Source organism: Eurosta solidaginis, chromosome 2 (assembly GCF_040869045.1).
Source record: "Eurosta solidaginis isolate ZX-2024a chromosome 2, ASM4086904v1, whole genome shotgun sequence".
NCBI classification, from domain to species: domain Eukaryota; kingdom Metazoa; phylum Arthropoda; class Insecta; order Diptera; family Tephritidae; genus Eurosta; species Eurosta solidaginis.
Genome location: NC_090320.1, coordinates 267,868,547 through 267,888,733, shown reverse-complemented (window position 1 = coordinate 267,888,733; position 20,187 = coordinate 267,868,547). Strand labels below are relative to the sequence as shown.

The window sequence follows — 20,187 nt, the reverse complement described above, 5'->3', positions numbered from 1 at the left end:
AACGTTCCCCACTGCGAATTACTTACGAGTACCAATGTACTATCCGATCAATGCTTCGAAGCGGCGAATGCCCCCACGTTTCTCCTGTTTGAGGTATAGGAGGAGTCTATTAATTAATTTCCATGCCGATGTCCAGCACATTTAGGTCATTCACAATGGACAAAAATGTTTTCCAGTGAAATTATGGGAAATTCCTCTAAACCAAGATTGTCAATGGAAGAATCCTTTGCCACTGACCATAACACCCTGCCTATGAATCCAGCAAAGGGCGCACTAACCTCGATCAGCTGGTATATCGCATCATGGGTGGAGTATGGTGGCGACATATAAACTAACCGCTTGTGCCAAGCTATATCGTTATTTAACTGAATTATTTTAGTTTGCTATTTTATGACTTTTTTGTTTTTTGATGTCAGCCATATTTGTTAAGCATCTATTTTAGGCTCTGAAGCCAGCCAAGTAAAATAATCAAGTTGTATATGTGCCTTAACTAGTAAATATTAAATTTTGTATATCTACAAATGATCAAAGGAAAATTTGGTTTAACTAACGGTCGACACATACAGCAGCGGGTAAAAAATTAGCAACGAATGATGATATTATTATGAATTTTTTATTTTTCATTTATTTTTGGCAACATGCACTTTTACGACGCATTTCTACATGCGTTTTAGAAATGGACAAGGTTCAAGTTTTAGAGCGCTGAAGATTACGGTTGTATTTTTTAAATTCTTTTGGTGTAAATAATTGTGCTTTTAAAATTAAATTATGGGACTCCCTGATGAAGTTGTGAAAGCATCGAAACGCGTAGGGGGGAAAAGGAAAGTTTAACTGTACCTTCTCAATTGTCGGCATTAAAACCCAATCAAATCGAAAAATTTGTTAAAATCTTTGACCTCAACATAAAATATTACGCATCAATTAGGTGTATTTTTACATTACGATACTAATTTATTGAGCACAACTGTATGTACAACCATATAACTGTCAAATTTAAATGCCAGCAAACTAATGCGACTTTTTTCATTTCTTCTACGGTTGGTTTGTATAATATAAAATGCTTTTTGCTGTTTATCATAAGCTTTTAGTGTTGTTTTAATAAGTTAATATGCTAAAAATATGTAAATAGAAAACGACAGGAAAATGTCTAACAAATGACGAGGCAGTCCAGATGAGTGATTGACTGACACAAGCAAATCAAAGTACAAATATTTTAAGAGTTGATGTAGCCAACGTTTTGTAAACTAAATTGCAGTGGGCAAACAAATTACCAAAGAAAAAGGAATGAATGAATAATGAAAATTCGAAAAGCTAGCAAGAAAATGAACGTAGATGTTTTCATTTGAAGTATTTTCGTGAATTGGCATAATTTACAGATGGCTAACTCCACGCTGACGGGTGGGACATTATCAAGTGTAGCTTATGAGCTTTACATTTTACGGTTTCATGCTTAGCCCCAAATTCATAGAACTAAATGCAGTCTTATAATTGGAAATTTGTTTAGATTAATAGGTGAGGCATTCGCATCATTAAAGGGAAAGGGTTATCGTTCCTGGGCAATTTAATGAAAATTTATTCAGCTATGAACTGTGACTAACTAACTGTAACTAACATTATCATAAATTTTGTGTACGAAATATGTATATTGGTAAATACAGCTGATTTCATTCCAAAATATTTACCGTTGGGAAATATGTTCCTTTTTATTTTGGGTAATTTAAGAAACAACTTCCTTAAATTTTATAACTTGAATTATGCAAACCAATTTCAAAATCGAAGAAATCGAAAATCTCAGCAATTTTTACGAAAATATCGAACTTATTATCAAGAGTTTTCAAACTTTTTTTTTAGTACGCCGTTTTGTAGCCCCATCAATTTCAGTCTACCAAAGTACAAGTTATAGGTCTCTCAAAATTTGCATTGATTTTTGACAATTTTTTCTGAAGGATGTTTCAGTTTTTGCTCCATACAATGTGTGAACAATGAAGAACATCTGAAACACCATTCGGAAAAAAGGCGTTAAAAATCAAGAAAAATTAAAATATGTTTCTTGTAGTATTCTAATATATATATTTACTCCTGCTTAGATAAAACGTATAACATACTTAACCCACGTAAACTTATTTAGTTTTTGAAATTCCACTTAAGTATCTATGAATATTTAAGAACAAATTCCACTTCAAGCTTTTGGCATGTGCCAGGAAATAGACATTAATCTACTTGAAGTAGAGGGTATTTTACAGAGTATTTTATTAGTTCATCATTCAAATAAAAATTAGAAAACATTTTTTTTGCAAATAAAAAGTAAAATGCAGTCTTAGAAATAAAAAAAAAAATATTATAAAAATAAAATAAGTACGAACACTGTCATAACATTTAATTAGTAATTTAATATTCCCCTACGAATGTATGACATATTCTGTGCATACATATGTACATATGCAAATCGCACACGACTTAAAGATAAGATTGAGTGGAATATAAAAACAAGTACTTAAGGGCTTAGTAAACGAAAATCTTTAGTACACAAGCAGGCATTGTACAATATAGGAGTAAATAATGCAAAAGATATGCAAACTCTGTAGAAAATTTACTGTCTATTTGTAGTAATTAGTCACAGATTGGGTTTTGAGGAGATAGAGCTATGGACGTAAAATTTAATGCAAAACGACTGCTAACTTGTTTAAAAACTTTCTTCAGAAATACTGGCCCGAATAGTTGCGTAATAATAATGGAGAAAGAGCTGATTTGCTCTTAAAATATCAGCTTTTCCTAAAACAAACAAGTGCAGTTTATGAGCTTTTTGGCCTGTGGCATTAAAACCAAACTAAAGTTTTCCTTAGTTCACCTACGCGTTTTGGTGCTTTTTGCACCTTCTTCAGGGAACCGTGCTATAAAAACATTAGTCGTCTTTTTATTGAGCTGCTCTAGCTTACGCCAGGTGTAAATATTTCACGCAATTGTGTGTCATGACAAACAAACTTTTTTGCTCTGAGGTGCCTATGAGTCTGCTCAAAATTGAACTAGAGCAATGTAGGCCGCAATATTCTACCCACGCTTTTTTGTTAGAGCAAAGATCAAATTGTTAGTTGACAAAACAAAACTTAACTCAAAACTTACATAATTCGCATAAGGAAATCATATACAAATTAAACAATTTATTGGAGGCAGTGATTTCGTGATTTAGCGCATATTTTAGTCAAATTCGAATCGGTTGTTTTTATATTTTTTCCTGAAAAATGTTTTTATGTGATGTTTGCTCTGTGTTATTTCAGCTTGCTCCATTTGCTTTTGACAGCTGCTCTACTCTGCTCTGCCCTGACCAGCTCTTGACTTATTTTGGGTTCGATAAAAATAATTTTTTTTTTTGGGAAAAAAATATGGATTTATTGTTTATTTTAAAGCTGCCATGAGAAATGTACCTTCAAACAATTATCAGCTATTAAGTGAAAAATCTGGCCATGTATGGACATCTTTTCAAATTTAAATCGAAGAAATACAAAAAACTTATCTGAGAATTCCAAAACGCCTGATCTCTGTTCAAAGTATATTGCATTTATGCTGAGGAAGGACGTTTTGAAACAAATTCTTACATAGTGCATTCTTCAACGGAACTCTGAGATAATGCTTTAGAATATGGTATATTCCACTCAGCAGATATAAAGTTAAAAGATACGAATCTTGACATTTGAGAATTGTTTGGATTTTTTTTGGTAAAAAGCCTGAAGCAAAGCAAAAAATTAACAGCAAAAAACCCAATGTATTTTCGTCACTACTGCACTTAACTTATTAAATTGCCAGGTCAAAGTCAGGGACTCCTTGACAGATTGCCTAGTGTTTTTCCAAAAAAAAATTTTTATTTTTTTTGGTATATAAGTGTTTAAAAAAAGCAGGAAAGAAACAAAACAGACACTCCCAATACATTTACATTTTTAGTACTTTCAACTAATTAACTGACTAAAAAAAAGTGTTATTCAAAGTCAGGGACATTGTCCTTGAAAGGTAGACGAGAATTTGTCTGAGGAAATTTGTCATTTTATTTCTACCTTCACACAATTACCGTCACAAAAAACGAGAAAATGTTTTTAAGTAAAATTTGCGCTGAGTCAAAATATTAATTGATGAGTTAGGTAGCAGAACTTTTGCCAGAGGTGAAAGAACTTCGTTGGCTTATTAGGGTGTTCGGTGAACGCCTGTGTATTTGGAAAAAGTCAGAAGTTAAGTATTTTATATTAATCTTTATTTTTCAGTAATTTATGTATATAACAACACCGATTGCAACAACAAAAGATTTAAGGTATATTTGTATGTATATTAGAAAATAACACTGTAAAACACAGATCAAGGAAAATGGAATGAATTTTTTACCATAGAAATTGTACCCACAATTTAAAATAAAATAAATAAATAAATGTAAGGTGTGATAACCTCCGAAGAGGTTTAAGACCGAGCTTCTCTTCCAATTTCCGCCGAGCTCCCTTTAATTTTTCCTTTTTTTTTGAGCGACGGGACCTACTTGTCTTATGCCGACTCCGAACGGCATCCGCAAGGCAGATGAGTTTTCACTAAGAAGCTTTTCATGGCAGAAATGCACTCGGAGCGCTTGCCAAACACTGCCGAGGGGTGACCCCGCCTAGAAAAATTTTCTTCTAATTAAAAATACCTGTTTCTAAAATTTTGAAATTGCTTTACACGGGGCGTGATCCCAGGATCTTCGGTGTTGTAGGCGGAGCACGCTACCATGACACTCCGGCGGCCGCATCCACAATTTAATATAAGTTCAGTAAAAACTAGACAACAATGGGTTGTCTTTTCTTTGCTGCCTATATTATAACTTTGCCTTTTTACTACCGCAGCCCCGCAGCGAAAATTCACCTGCTTTGTAAAAAAGCAGGCGTTCTTTATAAAAATCAATTATCGAGGTATATTAGTGATAGGCGACTCAAGTTCAGTATACACTAATTAAGTTCAATACACACTAAAAACAATTACCAAATAAGTAAAATTTGAACTATTGAGAAAATATCTTTTAAGAAACATTAGTTTTACTACGTGGGACGCAAACTTCTAAAATTTTGAAAGACTCATATCTAAAATCGGAAAAAAATTAACAATAAAAAAAAAGCAGTACATATTTAAATACTTTATTTCTGACTTTAGGCCTACTAATGTCGTTTTATGTTTGTCATTTCGTAAATTTTTAAATTTTTTTTTGCTGTGACAAGTTTTTTATGAAATTTTGCTGCAGCAATGGGCATACATTTTGTTAATTAAAACAAAAAACAAGTAAGGAAGGCTAAGTTCGGGTGTAACCGAACATTACATACTCAGCTGCCAAATTACAGCTTGCAAAACTTTTAAATTACCTTCTTTTGAAAGTGGGCAGTGCCTCGCCTATTGTCCAAAATTTTACTAATTTTCTATTCTGCGTCATAAGGTCAACCCACCTACCAAGTTTCATCGCTTTATCCTTCTTTGGTAATGAATTATCGCACTTTTTCGGTTTTTCGAAATATTCGATATAGAAAAAGTGGGCGTCGTTATAGTCCGATTTCGTTCATAAATAACGATCTGAGATGAGTGCCCAGGAACTTACATACCAAATTTCATGAAGATACCTCAAAATTTACTCATGTGATCGTGTTTACGGACAGACGGACGGACGGACATGGCTAAATGAATTTCTTTTTTCGCTCAGATCATTTCGATATACATATAGAAGTCTATATCTATCTCGATTAGTTTATGCCGTTAAGGGCTACCGTTATGGAAACAAAATTAATATACTCTGTGAGCTCTGCTCAGCTGAGTATAAAAAACACGGCAAAAGGGAGTCAAATGTTGCGTGCGAATGTTTTGACAGAAGACAAAAAAAAAAAATTTAAATGAAAACGATATTTGCTATTGTTTTGTCGAGATAAAGAAGCCTGAAGTAAAATAAATGACATTGGTAAATATATTTTTCGAAAATGGACGGAACTAACAAAACGTGTGTTCAGAAAGGAGGGGAGACGTAGAAAAGCGGAATGAGTTAATTAAAATAAGTATGTATATAAATTTGTATGTAATGAGATGCAACTATTTAAATATCACTTTTATATACAATAAGCATTGACATTTACATAAGCCAATTTATCTTGAATCTAGAAGTCATACCATCATACAAAAAACATGCAATTGCAAAGCAACGGAAACCGAAACACAGCCTAACTATGAAAGGAATCGATCTTGCGAGGGAAGCAAGTTGTTTGATTTCAAGCTTTTGTAAGTGCGTTAGACGCAATTAAGTAATTTTTTCAGTGAGAGCTGAAGTTAACTATAGTTTAAACTGGCTTTAACTGAGATGAGAAGAAAAATTTAAGGTAGAAGGTATATAGGGCTCATCTTTAACTGCAGCTTAAATTTTCCCTGAAAAGTCGGTATATTTATCAAAAATCGCAGGATAAAATCTAACCAAATTTAACTTAAGTTTTAACTCGCTCCTTATTATAGTAATAAGAGGTTCACAACAATTTGAAATATTTACATGAGTATATTCGAAAAAATTGGCAAATTTTAATCCTCATGTTCAGTAAAAAATTGAGAAACCTATTTTTGAGTAACATCCCGTGGAGACGGAGTCTTGTAACTTGGAACATACCTCAGAGACCGATGTCAATGCAACATAAGGTAAAAGACCTTCGCTAGGTGGCGCAGGGATCATGATATTTAAAAAACTCTCACGAATTGGGAAATTTTGCGGTCGAGCCTTAAGTGACTTCCCGGTGAGGTGCTTGAAATTTTCAAGACAGCTTAAAGTTGGATTAAAATTCAATATTTAGTTTAAAAAAATTCTACTAGACGGGCAGGGATCGACATATTTAAATATTTTTAGAAAGCCATAATGAACTTGCGATGGAGTTTTAAGTATCTTCCAATTTAGCTAGATACTTTAAAGCTTACACTTTGATCAGGGCGTCGTGACAATGCAATAGGTGGACAAAAAATTTCCGATAGGTGGCGCACGGGTTGAGATAGTTAAATAGTTCATACCAAAATTAGAAACATGGGATCGGTTTTAAAAAAATTTCACGATGAGCTAGAGACTTAAAATTTTTAACATGGTTCAATGGTCAATGACAAATTATTCAGATGGAATCTTGCTATAAATTTTTGACCCATAAACCCATTACCCTCACACTTAGTTGAGAACCTGAACACAATTCATTGAGAAAGGGGAAAAATTAGGATACGAAGGTTTTCTCCCATGTAAAAAATAAGCTTGATGGCCTAGAAGGTTCAATGTGGTCGAATTAAATCGTTCGGGCTGGTACCTCAATGGTGCTTGTTAACGTTACACACTAAATCATCCGGCAAAGGATCATCAACATCGATAACACTCTCCTGAAGGTTTAATGTGGCCACATAAATCGTTCCCGAGATGGTCGGGCTAGCACCTTAATTGTGCTGTGTTACCGGAGCGTACGGGATCTGTATCCAACAAAGGACCATCACACGGATAACACTCCCCAAAGCCTTCGGGGAGTAACCTTATCGCTTCAACAACAACATAAAACTCTCAACACCCTTCGGGGAGTGTCTTTATCGCTACAATAACAACAGAATGGACGTTTTTTTAAATTAATTTATTCAAAATAACAAACAAAAAGAATTTAATTGACGAATTTTGAATAAATTTTACACTGCTATTTTCGTATTCTCGCAGACAAACAGACGAATATTTATGAAAATTGTTTATCTGACGGCACTGTTTGGAGCCTATTCTTGAGGTGAACCAATGCCTTGGTGAAGCATTTGGGAAGCACTTTTCAAACCAGTTTAATAATTTTCAAAATTTGTAGTTGTTTTAGGTGACATTTTTTATTTTTATCTATCTTCTTTTAAAAGGTGAATTTATCTGGCTCCTTTTAAAAGGTGACTTGCAGACATTTTCCTGAACTTTACTATTTCCCATTGTCATAGCCCAGCTCTCATTGACCATTCAAAATTTTGCAGCAGTTAAAAAGATTTATCGTACTGTGAGACACTGCAAATCCCATTATGGGTGTTAGTTTTGGACTTATTTTTTATTGGTTGAAGTTTTGTTTTATATATATATATTTTTTTTTTTTTGATTCTTAGGCTGTGTGCGAGTTGACCTAAGTTTCTACCTAAATAGAGAAAAAATCTAAATCACTGGAAACTATCGGTAAGGCAGTGCAAAATAAAAATTTAGAATTTTTATGAGCAGACTTCATTTTCAACTTAAATTCAAATTTCAAAAACGAAAATATTGATTTTTCAATATTGTATATGCAAATAAATGGCTCTTGTCCATTCAATTTAAGTAAATCATAGAGCGATGATCCCTGCTGCGATTAAGGTCCGATCGATTGTACGTGATGGTGAGGTAAATTTTGTTCAAGCTTATGTTGGCGACAAAGGAATTGGATCCTTCTCAAATATATTTGAATATATTTGGTAGCCAAGTGCACTAATTTGCCTAAAGAAGTTATTGGAGGCGTATCAACATCACATTATTGAATTCGAGATTGTGGAAAAGGTCATTGTGCACGTGCTCAACTATGTCAAAAAAAAGCCTTATAAAACGGAGCCACGACATTTTCTTGAACTGCTATTTTGGGATAAGTACTTACCGTGGACCCTAATTGACCTCTTCTCTTTTTAAGCGTGAAAACGCATTAAAAATACCAAATTTTCCGTATTGTTATTATTTTCTAAGTAGAAATAAACAATTTAGGTTTTCAAATCAACTCGCACAGTTTTGACAGCTTTTTCCTAAATTATTGCAGTGCTGGAAAGTTCTAGTGGAATATTAGTTTAGGTACCTAAAATTTAGGCGAAATCGCACCCAGCCTTAATATTATTTTATGTTTTTTTTTTTATTATTTTTAATGTGTTGTTATATGTTAGTCTAGCATCTATTTGGATTTGTTTTTAGGCTTGACTTGTTATTAGACATATTTCTGTTATTCTTGGTATAATTCAATTTTCTTATTTTATTTTTGGTACATTGTTTCTGTCTTTTTTTTTATTTTTTGTTTTTTTTTTTTGACAAACTATGGAATAAAATCTTTGTCAAAACATATAACGTCTTAGCGCTTCTATATTTTTGTCAACCGCTGTACATGCACACTGTATGTATGTGTACGTGTGCACTCTTTATTTAATTTTATTACTTTACTTAAAGATAAACAATTCAGCAACGAAACGAACAAGCGAGGGGTTGTAGTTGCAAAATGGCACACTTGTTATTGATTGATTTAAGTAAGTCAAATCGAATGAACTCAAACATGCTTCTTCAACAGGTGTGGGGAGGACTAGAGGATGCGAAAAAACGCTGCGTTGTGTACGTATTTCTAATCAGTAAATTAAAAACGATTCGATTGGATTTGCACAAAAAGCACAGCAACATAACGCGAAATCACAAACTTGTACCGGCCACAAATATTTGTTTACTGAATGGCACAGACAAAACGTGTCGTTGTCGTGAGTAAAGGCCAAAATTAGAAAATAAAACACAAAAGAAAATAAAAAAACAAGAAAAATTGAAGTAAAATAATATAATATATGTAATAACAAGAAAAAGCCCATAATAAATATTTGGGGACAACGTCTAATGTAGCGCAGAAAAAAATATTGATTTTTTTTCGTTCAAATTGCAGGATTATTTCTGTTATCTTTTATTTTTCTCAGTCGAGCAGATTTTTTTCTTTCTTCAAATAAATCATTTATTATGATGCACACTAATCTGTGATTTTGCTCCTCCTTCTTCCACATTGATAAAAAATAAAAATATATTTTTTTAAATATTACACTACCGGCCGGTCTCTAAACATTGCTCGATCGCACAGCACTAACGATAAAGCCTTTTGCAAATGTCTATCTGTTGTTTGTTTTCTATACCGATAGCAAATAATATGAATATTTATAGATTTTTTTGTATATTTTGTTATTGTAAAATTTTATTCGATTAACACGTTTAACACCCCCGCTTTTGTTAGCAAATAAAACAGCCCCATTATATGGTTGGAACGTCAGCCAGCCAGTCAGCCGCAGCCCAGGCACCTGCCACAAAAATTAAGCACCAAAAGCACATCATCACTCAAATAGCTTAACAAGGGCTGAAATGAAGTGTGTTATGGATTTAGGAAAATACAAATATACATATTTACATTAAGATATAGGCTGCTACTAGTTATTCTAAGCTGTTTCATGACAGCAAACGTGTTCACCCGTGTCATCTTACAAACGAAAAGTACGTTAACTATCGAAAGCTCTTTTAAAGAGAGTGAGGAGCTCATAGGGTGTTAAGTGATCCCTTTGTTTGTTTGTGAATAGTTTGTTCTCTTATCGCTATGAGTGATCTAATCGTACTTTGGAATCATAAACTTTTACGAAACATTTGTGTTTTTATTGTTGAAAAGATTCGTCAAAAGATAACACTTGCACTTGCTGATCTTAAGAGTGTGAACAAAATTTCCTAGTTACATGACGATAAATTTTTACAAATAGGAGATCTGCAATAAAAATGGCAATGCAAAGCTGTAGTTTCAAAATAAAGGGCCAACGGGTTGTGGAAAAATAATGCTCAATAAAGTTAGTTACTTAGGCACATATATACACTAGGGAAAGATACATCGACTGTGCCTTCGAATAAGAGAAAGTACCACCAGCGATTAGGGGGCTTCGGATATACCCGCGGTAAGTATGCCTCTCGTAAGAGGCGATTAAAATAACAAATTGATATAAGGGGTTGTATAGCGCAACCCTTTCAAGGGATAACCAGCGCAATATATAGCTTCTCCAGCACAATTGTCAACATCATCTACCAGTGGCGTATCATTTCTTTAACAGCCGGGGCTCTGGCAACCCCAAGTTCCTCATGGAGCTAGGGGGTACGAGTGCCTTATGGCCTAGAAGGTTTCATGTGGTCATACCAAATCGTTCCCGAGATGGGCGAACTTGTACCTTAATGGTGCTTGTTTCCGGAACGTACCGAATCTGCATCCGGCTAAGGACCTTCAACATCGACCAGGGCTTTCGGGGAGTGTCCCTACCACTACAACAACAACAATAAGAGAAAGTGGAATATGGCAAACTTTTAGAATGTGATATGCGAATAGCGTAGAGACCTGCAGATACTTCCAGGGGAAGGAACTCTCGCCCTGCTAGAGTATACACTGAAAGAAATGGTGCTAGTAAAATTAACAAATCTGTTGTTCTTGACTTAACGGAGATTCGGTGAAATTGATCGAATTGTGGTTAATTCGACCGAGTTCTTTGTCAAGCGAACAAATTAGTTTAGTCATTTCAACATAAGAGAAATTGTCGCTCTTGAGTTAACAAGATTCTGTAAAGTTGACAGATTCCTAATCAATCTAAATGATTTTTTTGTTAACACAACTGATCTCACTGGCCATTTCAACAGCGATCAACAGTCAATACATGAGCAAATTTCAAAGAGAATTTTACGCTCACTGCGCTCTCTACTTTGTACTTATGTATGCTGTGTACTATATGTATGCACATATTTACGTATGTATATGGCGGCCGCCGTGGTGGGATGGTAGCATGCTCCGCCTACCACACCAAAGACCCTGGGTTGACACCCCGGACAAAGCAACATAAAAATTTTAGAAATAAAGTTTTTCAATTAGAAGAAAATTTTCCTAAGCGGGGTCGCCCCTCGGCACTGTTCGGCAAGCACCCCGAGTGTATTTCTGCCATGAAAAGATCTCAGTGAAAACTCATCTGCCTTGCAAATGCCGCAACATAGGTACTTTCGTACAAAGCTGTCGCAACAACTTTTTTTGTTCATTTGACTACTAACACGGTCAATTACGAATCAACGATTTGTGCGCAGTTGATTCAACATCTTGTTGCGATGGATAAAAATTGACAGAAATTTCAGTTGAATTGACCCGCATTTCGGTTGATTTTACCAGTCTTTTTCTTTAAGTGTACAAGACGGCGTACAAGCTAGAAGCTTCAATCACATTAAAAAAAAAAAAAACAATCTCTCAAATATCGAGGCACGACATGAAAAAAATCCCACTTTTTGAGTGAAGATTTAAAGTTAAATTGTGACACGAATCCATATTGAATGTAGGCTCCGAAAAGGGTTAGAAAGGAGCACTAACGACGAATGAAAATATGTTTTGAAATACATTTATAATATAAAGACGAACATCAGATGAAAAAAAAAAATTCTCCATTAGGATACCTTAAATGACTGTTTGGGAAATTCTTAAACACTCTCGCAGATAAACCGTAACGACTCCGCACGGACAGCGAAACTGTTAAAAGAAGCGCGACGCGAGTTGCAAGAGAATTTCGGGTTTAATCCCATGGCAGGTAAATCTCGCTGGCTCTTCCGTGTACTCTAGGCATTCGATGATTTTTTACTTCTTTTTTAATCCGTATTCGTAGTGCTCCTCCGAGGGTTCATTTGGGATGTCCCTTTTCGCTTTTACTTCGTACTTGATTTTCTGAGTACTAACTCGATTCGCTTTTAGTCAATGTGGGGAGTAAAACCTAAATTGTTGCTACTCTAATAGGTCAATCTCCATACTAAGAGACGTTTAAGGTGCACTCAATGTCATTTATCCGTACGATATAAAAACAACACTACTTTTGAAGCGCGTAAAAACTTAATCACTGATAACCGCAATACCGAATTGTTCCAGGCCCAATGCAGGTAAATGAAATGAGCAGGTGGCCAGCCTAGCTAGACATTTTGCTATTTGAGGGTCCTTCGGTCCTTCGCTAATCTTGACAGTTTACTTGAACAGGATTATTTTGGGCAGATAAGGGAAATTCAGTTGTAAGTATGCCCTTTAAAAAGATAATTTAAGGCAGAAGGGCTAAATGCAGTTGAGGGGAAAGATTTTCAGCTTCTTTGGATTCCAACCTCATCAAATCAAGGATGTAGCGAATATGAGTACGTTTAGGACCCAATTTCATTATTTTATGTATTACGGAATTGCTTTATTATCAGTTGATCTTACTAATACGACTCCTAGGTTATCAACAATCTTATTAGCCCGCTAGAAAGATAGATTTTGGCATATGCTACAGCCGTATGTAACCTTTTTAATTATGTTCACAGCGATAATTGGAAACTATTCTAAAATAATTCTGGCTCTTTGCGTTTAGGGGATTGCCATGATATCCAGTCGGGATCTTCCTCTCTAGCCTTTGAAAGTTATACACCTACCTATGTTTCAGAGTCGAATTTAAATGCTTGGTGCATTATTCATTGAATAATTTTCCTGAGTCATGGTGAGCAAAGTCCGATTAAGGCCATCCAATCAGTTTCCAACAGTTTTCATAAATATATGTAGATCAGATTTTTCAAGATACAAGCCCTTCCGATGTTTGTGTCTAGATTTCGGCAAGCATTCCACTCATTTAGAAGTGAGCATTTTATCATCAGGCCTCACAGGCCGAATTGTTGGTGCGAAAAGGTGGAATTGAAAAATTTAAAACGATTGCTTTCCAACCTCCTATTCCAAGATATAGCAATAACATATAACAGATAAATATTATTGATATAATACATGTTGAGGATTTTTATTCATGATAACCCCATGATTGGAAACGGAAACTTTTAATATATTTATTTTGGGCTAATTTTTTGTTACAGTTGTAATTATTTGGAACTTTTCGGTCGATAAAATAAAGACAAAAACAAGGTTTCACTTTTCCTCCTACGCGAAAATATTAGACGTTGAGGGGAAAGAACGAACACGAATGACGCTGGAAGTTCTACGAATACAACAAAAAATCAATACTACAATGAATTTCAAAGAAGACGTCAACAATATAAACTGCGCTTATATGATGGACGAAGCAGGAAACATGAATGGAGGTAGTAAATTAAATGTAAAGTTTTGTTTATTTATGTGTTAGATGTTAAAGTTTCAATGTTATAAATTGAATGTAAGTATTATGTTAACAACAGAGTGATGTGATTTGTGTGATTCTAACTAATGTGTTAATGTTTGTTTTGTTTTATGTCATATTTTATGATAAATATCTTCCTGATGAAGATGAAAAAATTTCATCGAAACGCGTAGGCGGAAACTTTTAAACCCACATACAATCAACATACTTACGGCTCGGCATCGCTTTCATCCCGACATTATCAAAATTACCATGATAATGATTTTAGATGGATTGTCATAAAAAATAGGGTGTGGCAACAGTATTTTTAAGCATATTGAATAATAAAGCTGTTAACGATTCAAACTATGCAAATAAAGAAATCTTTTGTTATTGAATATCATTAGCAACTAAGAGAGCTTTTAAAAGCTTTGTATTTGTTATGAGACAGATAGAGAAAACTCGCTATTAATATTGGTTGAAAATAATTACTATACTACTATTAATATTTCGCTTAGGAATTTTTACAAGGTTTTGTTTGTTGACTGTGAGTCTGACCAGTAAAGATATCTAACAATTTCAAAATAAATAATTGAAAGCCCTCCTGTAGACTGGATCTTATGATGTTCATATGTATATTTGTCGATAAATACAAACAAGTTTACAAAATATGCATAGATCAAAGACTAGCACAAAACGTAGCATTCAAATATCATTTGACGTCATATAAATCAAATGGTTTAGTGATATTAATTGATGTTTACCAACTAATTCAATTTTATGCAATTTTGAAAACAAATAACAATAACCATCTTTATGTCAACAGACAAACTTAATAGTTCATTTAGCATTAAAAATGTTTAACGCAAAATTTAGTAAATATGAGGAAAATAATTTTCATATATTTTATTATTATTTTTGACCTTCATTCATGCTTTGTGAATGTCTATACAAATGCAACAATTCGCTCGCGTAAAATTTGTCACAAAGCATAACCTCAAAAGCAATTAAAACAGCTCTATGGTTATTTAGCATAATTTGCAAATTTTCAAGATGATTTTCACATGTGATTCGCACATTTTTTGGGCATGGCTAATTGTCAATGCATACGTAAGATATTTGCTTATTTAAAAAAAAAAAAAATAAAAAAATAAAAAAAAAATGTAAGCTGGCAAATCCATTGATTGGACTGCAGACTTGCATATAGAAAGAAATTTATTTTTAAATGATTTACGATACAATCTGTAGGACAAGATTTAGTGATTTATCAATTATGTTAATAGACATATACAGCAATATGAGATTTATACATATATAATACAAAAGTAGTCAAACATATAATTACAAAAACAATTTTTGCCGATTTTATAGCATATATTGGTTAAACTAATAAAAATTAGCATCTGTGTCATAAATAAGTATTATGGTTTTTATAATATCGCAAATCTAAAAAAAAAAAAAATAAACAAATTTTAAGCACTTCCTTTATATAAATGGACAAAAATCAGCGAAAAATGTCTCCTTATATTATATTAAGACATATCCTTGCTAAACTTTGATTTTTAAATTTTGACATAATTGTAAAAATTGTAATTGACAATTGTAAAAATATTTATGAGAAGTAAAAATATAAAAGTGGAGGGCACATTACTTGAATTGGAAAGCTGGTAGGAAAAGGAGATATTATTAGTCAATCAATTGCGCTCCACCTTAATATTTTTACTTATCATAAATATTTTTGTAATTTCTATGTCAAAATTTAAAAACCAAAGTTTAGCAAGAATATGTCTTTATATAAGGAGACATTTTTCGCTAATTTTTGTCCATTTATATAAAGGAAGTGCTTACTTTTGTATTGTGTCATCGGTTATTAAACACTTAGTGAAAGATTTTTGTCACTAGTAGAGCTAAAAGCATGTATTTCAAATGCACTTGCGCCTCTAAGAAATTTCACAAGGCTTGCAACTGATGAAGCGTGGAGTTTAATTAATTGAAAACTAAGTAAAAGAATGAAACTAATTTATTTTATATTAAGTGTACTTGCCACTTACTTAATTCAAGCCTACCGAGAGATATTGAGAGTTTGTGAAGGCACGTCGATATTTAAATCTTTTTCACCCGGCACAAGAAATATTTTAACTGGAAGGCAGAAATACTTCTTGAAGGCGATAGCTTTATAGATGTCAACGAATGCGATTAAAAAATTTTATTTTTATATTCAGCTTTTGAAGCAAATGCAAAAGAGATTTGATTTAGGAAGAAATATTTTGTGTAAAATTATCCCCGTAGGTGCTAGTATTAACCCCTGATGCCAGGTATCAAAACTCACACTTACTGAATCTAGGATATGATATAAAGTTTAAACATTAAGAGAAAAAATAAGCATCTATAGAAATAGAACTAACAAAATTGCTTAGTTTCATTTATGCTCTACTGAGTTTTCCACATAGTTCGACCAGAACGCAAATTTTTTAACCCTTCCTTACTAAAACTTAACTGCGCTATACATTTTATTTCATTGCAACCAACAACATAATGCTGGAACTAAAAGCTTTGTGAGCAAATCTAGGTTCACAACGTTAGGTTGGTGAACGACATACACCCATTCTAGAAATGTGAAAATATATTACCATGAACTACATTTTATTTTTGTTTGTTCCTTGAATTTAAGCAAAGTATTTATTATGTGCAGTAAAATTTTATATAGGAAACCATGGAAACATCCCAAAGTTTTGTATTTTACAACGAATATGACCTGCTTATAAATAAAAAAAAAATAAATGTAAGGCGCGATAACCTCCGAAGAGATCTAAGGCCGAGCTTCTCTTCCAATTTGCGTCGTGCTCCTCTTGATTTTCCCTACAAATTGGCCGGACGGGACCTACACGATTTTATTCCGACTCCGAACGGCATATGCAAGGCAGATGAGTTTTCACTGAGAGCTTTTCATGACAGAAATACACCCGGAGCGCTAGCCAAACACTGCCGAGGGGCGACCCCGCTTAGAAAAATTTTCTTCTAATTGAAAAATCTTATTTCTAAACTTTTTGATGTTGCTTTGCCCGGGGTTTGAACCCAGGGCATCCGGTGTGGTAGGCGGAGCACGCTACCATCACACCACGGTGACCTGCTTATATACCAATAAAATAAAACAAAAGTTTGGTCCTTTTTTTGAGATTTGGTCCTTTTTTCCCTGAATTTTGATCCCAAATGAAAACATGGTGTGGCAACCGTGTTGGCGATGGAACAGAGCAGAGATCTGCAATGAGTAGTTGTAAACTGAACGTGACATAGGCAAAGTCGCAATAAAATATGATTTTAAGTTAGTTTACACTCGAATAGAAGAACTTGACTGTTCAAAGTTGACTTCGAAGAAACCTTGTAATGTTGATGCATTAAAAGAAATGGATAGGATGAGAAACGTTACAAATAACTAAGTAAAGATTACATAACTAATTTAAACAATATTTTACCCTACTAAAAATTTAAAAAAATTCATATTTAAATTAAATTTAACAAAAAAGCTTTTCTAAGAACAAGCTTCTATTACTTGTTAATAACACGAACTTAAAAGTAAACAATAAAATTAAAGAAAAAAAAAACTTTTTTAAAAATAAGCTTTTAGAAGTTTTAAAGTGAAGTGAATAAAATAGCTTTTAATTATAATAATTACATTTATTTAGCCACTACTGTATATAAACACACATGAATAATGCGCAGGTTCTGTAAACAATAAATTTGCATAGCCCTTTTCTAGCACTTCAGCACTTCAAAAGAAATATTTATATACATTTTCGTAAACATGCGGCATCCGGCCGCCCACCTGCATTAATTTATTGCTTCATTTAAAATATTTAGCGGTAGCAATGTACTTTAGAAACTTTTAGAAAACAAATTTTAACAAAAATCGTAGCCAAAAAATAAATGTTGGCGTCTATTGCCAAATCATATTGCTATCTTAATATACATTCTAAAGATTTCAATGTTTATATGCTGCTTGGTAAAATAAATATCAAGCGCACTAAGAGCGTTTTTTGATTGTACGCCTGGGCGTATACGCAACTAAAGTAATTTCAGATGTCAGCGTACTTTAAGGACCAATTTTATTTATATGGCTTACAAAGAAATGAAATAATAATAAAAAAAAAATGAATGTTGGAGATTCGAGTTCAACGCTCAGCTCCCGAAAAGCTAGCTGATGAAGAAGTGAAATTCAGAAACATGTCCTAGTAACCATCGCCGTTTGTAAACTGACAATTTTTCTCTACCATTGTATAAAGCAATATGAGCAAAGCTCGCTAATTAAATACAAAATATGTTAAGTTAAACGTTTTTATTGAAAACAATACTTACATGAAGTAATAATAATACTAAAAGCTAGCAAATAATTAGGTAGGTCCTAGGTAATAGTCATCACACTCCTCATCAATCTAGGGCGTTGATCAGACAATTAAATAAAAGCGTATATAAGACTATCAATAGAAATTTGACGCGTCCAACGCTTTTATTTAATTGTCTGATCAACGCCCTAGGTTGATGAGGAGTGTGATGACTATTACCTAGGACCTACCTAATTATTTTCTAGCTTTTAGTATTGTAACGAATTTACTGAAATTCCTCTTATTTGCAACCTTCTACTAACGTTCGAATCACTAAACTGTTGAATAAATAACTCAACTATTCAATAATGCTAAATGACCTTTATTCAAGTACTTCACAATACTACTACTTCTCGACATATATCGTGCTTAAATCAAACTCATTCTGATTGCTCAGATTGCGCTCTTTTATACTCTTCGATTTCCTCGTTCCATATTTCTAGGCGCTTCTATTTCTAGAATTCACTTCTCGTTTACAAGCTATACATTTCTCAGCTATAACTACAGATGCACGATTTTATAGCTTCTCTCATAGCCCATGCGCGTGTATATGTGAGTGATACTTGCACAAATGACTGCATACTTTTGGGAGTAACTCAGATATATGCATGTGTTTGTGCGTTACTATCCGCTGCTTGTATGGAAATATGGGTTCTACCCATAATGATTGATTTGTTGATGTGCATACAAGTCACTTTTATTTTCAAGTTTTTAGTTTTTTTTAATTGCCTATTATTTCTCATCTATTTAGTCCATTTAGTGACTCAAGGACCTTTTCCTGTCAATTTGTTTCAATCTATGTCCTCAGTACATAATCCTTCCAAAGACTTTACTCGACTCTGCGCCACGTATGCTTGTCTCTCCTCGAACTCCAAAATATTTTGGTGTCACTTCTTCCGGACTGTATGTAATATTTGTTCCAAATATGAGCCAAATCGGACATCATAGGTCGCTTTCTATTCATGTATGTATTATGTGTTCCAAATATGAGCCAAATCGGACCACAAGTACGATTTTTGTGAATATCTCGATCCTTGCGCCACCTAACGGCGATTTTTTTCATAGGTCGCTTTCTATTCTTGTATGTATTATGTGTTCCAAATATGAGCCAAATCGCACCACAAATACGATTTATGTGAATATCTCGATCCTTGCGCCACCTAGCGGCGATTTTTTCATAGGTCGCTTTCTATTCTTGTATGTATTATGTGTTCCAAATATGAGCCAAATCGGATAACAAATACGATTTTTGTGAATATCTCGATCCTTTCGCCACCTAGCGGCGATTTTTTCATAGGTCGCTTTCTATTCTTGTATGTATTATGTGTTCCAAATATAAGTCAAATCGGGCCACAAATGCGATTTTTGTGAATATCTCGATCTTTGCGCCACCTAGCGGCGATTTTTTTCATAGGTCGCTTTCTATTCTTGTATGTATTATGTGTTCCAGATATGAGCCAAATCGGAATACAAATGCGATTTTTGTGAATATCTCGATCCTTGCGCCACCAAGCGGCGATTTTTTTCTTGTTATTGCATTGTCATCGGGTTCTGAACTATATTCCAAGTTTGTAGCTTATCGGAAAGTTAACTAAATTTCAATTACAAAAAAGTGCTGTCCAGCCTGTCAAGTCAACTTAAATAAAACCGTTTAAAATGTTCTATGTTTTAAAAATGCCTGTCATTTTAACTAATCAGATGATGAGTATTATTATGATAGCTCTGATATATATGGGTTATTCCATCCCATTTCGACCAACTTTGAAACCGACCCCTTTGAAATTGGCTGAAAGTTTTTCTTCTTTTTCTAGCTTACGAAAGACGTTTTTCAGAAGTTTTTCAAATTTTTTCATCCAACTCAAAAAAAGTTATGAATTTTTAAAAAAACACCGTTTTTGTTTTCAGAATGCTATAACTTTTT

The 20,187-nt window shown here is 33.7% G+C and overlaps 1 protein-coding gene and 1 long non-coding RNA gene across 14 annotated transcripts in view; both read right to left on the bottom strand.

Moving 5' to 3' along the window:
• bun (bunched) overlaps positions 1–20,187 on the bottom strand; it is a 594,108-nt gene that overhangs the window by 243,444 nt on the left and 330,477 nt on the right. The gene's annotated exons all lie outside the window — the stretch shown is intronic.
• Positions 8,864–11,980, bottom strand: LOC137240922 (uncharacterized). Its single transcript, XR_010949862.1, has 2 exons — positions 10,176–11,980; positions 8,864–10,124 (listed from the first exon to the last, which is right to left on the bottom strand). It is a non-coding gene; the product is annotated as an uncharacterized lncRNA (long non-coding RNA).